This window comes from Eschscholzia californica, unplaced genomic scaffold (genome assembly GCF_041429995.1).
Source record: "Eschscholzia californica isolate CP2 unplaced genomic scaffold, dmEscCali1.0.p SCAF_1, whole genome shotgun sequence".
Lineage (NCBI taxonomy): Eukaryota > Viridiplantae > Streptophyta > Magnoliopsida > Ranunculales > Papaveraceae > Eschscholzia > Eschscholzia californica.
This window is the reverse complement of record NW_028238198.1, coordinates 53,213,212-53,216,727: the sequence shown is the minus strand read 5'-3', so window position 1 is coordinate 53,216,727 and position 3,516 is coordinate 53,213,212. Positions and strand designations below refer to the sequence as shown.

General features: G+C 37.3%; 1 non-coding gene across 1 annotated transcript; it reads right to left on the bottom strand.

Moving 5' to 3' along the window:
* Positions 1-613: 613 nt before the first annotated feature.
* TRNAD-GUC (transfer RNA aspartic acid (anticodon GUC)) lies at positions 614-685 on the bottom strand. The gene has a single exon. It is a non-coding gene; the product is annotated as a tRNA-Asp (tRNA).
* Between the last annotated feature and the right edge of the window lie 2,831 nt (positions 686-3,516).

The following is a 3,516-nucleotide window of genomic DNA, read 5'->3' as shown; positions in this document are numbered from 1 at the left end:
CTTGTTTTGATTAATTAAATCCTTTGATGTGCTTTAATGTCTATTGATTGTTTATCTATATGGATTAGATTTTCTTTCCATTACTCATGCCTCATAATTAGATATTTAATACTTTCGTTAAGTTGTTAGATGGAGTATGCTTTTTAGATGATGAATAATAGTTAAGCAATCCGAATCTCTATAAGGTAGACAATTAGAATTAGTAATTACAAAATTGTTTTATCTAGAACATCATCCGGAATCCAAATAGTTCATTATATTGGATCCCGAGTAAATACAAAAGAGATTTAAGTAATTAATTGCTTGTTTTATAAAGTGAAATTGTGCGGTGGATTTTATAATCTTAGATATCCTCTCACCTCTCTTTTAGATATTTTATTTAATTTTATTTGTTTTCTTATTTCTTACAAATCAATCATCAATTCTATGAAGTGGGGTGTGTGTGTTTTAGTCTAAGTAGCTATTGACATCTTGATTATTGGGTTAAACTCGCCTTCAATATCCGAAGTTGCCTACCTATCCCTTGGGACGATTCATGAATTTACTAACATACTATAACTTGACCCCGTATACTTGCGGGAATAGACCTATTTTAGGCCTATCAAGTTTTTGGCGCCGCTGCCGGGGATCGAACCCGGGTCACCCGCGTGACAGGCGGGAATACTTACCACTATACTACAACGACAAGTTAGTTCTAAGTTTCATATAATTCTTATATGTTTTATAAGTTTTATTTTGTTCCAATTCCTATTTTATTATATGTTTCATATAATACTACAATATGTTTTATATGTTTTATTAGATGGGACATATAATAATTCTTATATGTTTTACTTCTAAGGCGTGGTTTGTTCCAAGTTTGGGGATGGCGCGAGCTTGGCAGCAACTTGGAACCTCTTTATACATGAGCCTTGGTAGTATCATCATTTATCTCCTTCGGTTATGGTAATATCTCCACTCTTCTCTTTAGATTGATGTGTCTCTTTATCTTTTGGTGAGTGTATGCTTATAATATTGAGGACAATGTTAGTTTTAAGTTTGGGGATGCGGGATATGACCATAACCAATGCATGACCATGGGTTTCAAAGACAAAAGGGTTCAAATTAGCCAAAATTTGAAAATTTTGAACATTTTGAGTTGATTTGCATGTGATTCTAGTGATAATTTTAAGAATTTTGATGCATATGTGTCGAGTTGATGAGTTTTGTGATTGCTAATGGCCTTTCCATGAAAGTCGAGTCCTTTAGTGTTTGTGTTGTGCCATGTGAGTGACATCTTAGTGAAGAAGAAACATTTCTAAGAGACCTAAAGTAGACATTAGTGGAGACTTAACCCATGTGAGAGCTCAAAGCCTAAATTGTCATTCGAGTGTACTCTTCCGCGCTAACTCCGAGTAGAATGAAGAGCTACTCAACCTCATAACTTATAAAAGAGCTCATTTGATCTCGTGTGCTCAATTTCCTTATCCACTAGGAGTGACATTAGGATAGCGAATTAACCTCGCTCTTGTAGTCCATGAAACCCAATGAGAATGCCAACTAGAGGAAAGCGGATACTCTATCACCATCCATCATCTTATATCCCGAGAATGAAGACATGAGATAAAAGAATGAAGAATGTCAAAAGCAAGTATGAAATGAAAAGTTGATTGCAAGAATAGAGTTGTGTGTGTTGTATTTTGTTTTGGTTATTTGTATTTGTGTTATGAAAAGAAAAGAAAAAAAAACAAAGAAGAAGAAATGAAAAAAAAGTGATATAAAAAAAAAAGAAAAAAAAGTGAAAAAAGTGATTTTTGTGTATGTTTGAGCATGTGTTAGCTCTTTGGTGTGAGTGATGTGATTGTAAATATGTGTTGGTGTTTTTGTTCATGAATAAGTATTTGAATCAAGAAACAAATGTTGAGATGCTTAAGAGGTTCTACCATCAAGTAACTCTTTACTGGTCATACTCCTATGACTATTGGTTGATGAATAACACGTTTATGTGTTCAATTCATCCTTTGCCTCGAAGTCTAAAACTCTTTTGCTTACTCGTTGAGAATGACCATTTAGGCATGTAGACCTCTTCATAAATCTACCCGTATTGTCCTAAGGTTAAAGATGACACCCTACGGAGGCAGACCCACCATCGATGAACAAGGGCTCAACAGATGTCTTAATCTGGGTAGGCTTTACTCGAAATTCTTTTGGGGACTTTTACGTATTTTATCAAGTATGCGCTATTGTGAACTCTAACATAACCATTCATGACTTAACACGTAGAGTATATGTAAGTTTGCGTAAGGAATTAATTAGTTCCTAGTATACCTCCTAAAAAATCCATACATTTAGGTTACTTCTTGTTCGCCTATGGTTTGTTTGGATTTCTATCCTTGAACCTCCATTGACTACTCCCACTTAAACCATAATCCCATCGTTCGGTTTATCAATGGTTTCTATGACCCTATACTCTAAGTATTATTCGGGCACATACTTATGCTTAGAAACAAGAATAGATAACTTATCTGAAGGCAATACTGTTCTACGCATTCACATATACATACAGAAATATGACATTCATAAGATAAAGGGTTAATTCCGTTTTGGCCCCCGATTTGTGACCAACTGGCCGTTTTAGCCCCCATAAGTGTCCGGCAGTTCGTTTTGGCCCCAAAAAATTCCTAAATGGCCCCAAATGTTTTCCAACCTCCCAATTATACCCCCATGGCATTTCTGTAATTTATTTTTTTTCTTTTTCTTTGTCCACCTCATCTAACAATTGACACATCACTCTGTCCACCTCACCCTTCTTCTCCGGCGAAAGGTTGCCGGCCGGAATAAAAAATTCCGGCCGGCCACCTTTACCAAAATAAATTTTTTTTTTTTTTTTTTTATTTCTCTCTCTTCTTCATCTCCTTCTTTCTCTCTCTTCTTCATCTCCTTCTTTCTTTCTTCTTCTTTCTTTCTTCTTCTTTCTTTACCTCTCTCTCTCTCTAACCCTTCTATTTCTCTCTCTCTAACCCCTCTCTCTCTCCCTATAACTCCGGCGAAGGGGCGGAGCCCCTTCGCCGGAGAACCAGACCTTGAAGGTCTGGTTGGAAACCAGACCTTCAAGGTCTGGTTTGAAACCAGATTCGGTCTGGTTTCAAACCAGACCGAGATCTGGTTTCTACAACCAGATCCCGGTCTGGTTTGAAACCAGATCGGAATCTGGTTTCAACTATGAAACCAGATTCCGATCTGGTTTCAAACCAGACCGGGATCTGGTTGTAGAAACCAGATCTCGGTCTGGTTTGAAACCAGACCGAATCTGGTTTCAAACCAGACCTTGAAGGTCTGGTTTCCAACCAGACCTTCAAGGTCTGGTTCTCCGGCGAAGGGGCTCCGCCCCTTCGCCGGAGTTATAGGGAGAGAGAGAGGGGTTAGAGAGAGAGAAATAGAAGGGTTAGAGAGAGAGAGAGGTAAAGAAAGAAGAAGAAGAAAGAAAGAAGGAGATGAAGAAGAGAGAGAAAGAAGGAGATGAAGAAGAGAGAGAAA